The sequence below is a fragment of the Penaeus monodon genome, chromosome 24, assembly GCF_015228065.2.
Source record: "Penaeus monodon isolate SGIC_2016 chromosome 24, NSTDA_Pmon_1, whole genome shotgun sequence".
Classification (NCBI taxonomy): Eukaryota; Metazoa; Arthropoda; class Malacostraca; order Decapoda; family Penaeidae; genus Penaeus; species Penaeus monodon.
Genome location: NC_051409.1, coordinates 14,470,268 through 14,470,561, shown reverse-complemented (window position 1 = coordinate 14,470,561; position 294 = coordinate 14,470,268). Strand labels below are relative to the sequence as shown.

Sequence of the window (294 nt, the reverse complement as noted above, 5' to 3'; positions counted from 1 at the left end):
GACATAAAAAATGCCCCGATAAGAGCTGATGATATCACTGTAGTGAGTAAAGTAAAAATAGCCGTCACAAGAATGCTAAATTTATGACGCGCATGTTTTTAACATTGGCGTAAAATCTGGAACCATTATTTTACGAATATACAAACATTTTAGCGATAAGCAGAGTATCAGTTAACATGACACTTAATAGAACACAATATTAGATAACCAGCTTTGAATAATAAGCAGAATTAATTCAAATGACACATTGTGCACTTGGATAAGACTAGTACATGCAAAGAAAAACTGCCTGCT

The 294-nt window shown here is 33.3% G+C and overlaps 1 protein-coding gene across 1 annotated transcript in view; it reads right to left on the bottom strand.

Moving 5' to 3' along the window:
- Positions 1 to 294, bottom strand: part of LOC119588871 (A disintegrin and metalloproteinase with thrombospondin motifs 1-like) — a 17,883-nt gene that overhangs the window by 13,214 nt on the left and 4,375 nt on the right. The gene's annotated exons all lie outside the window — the stretch shown is intronic.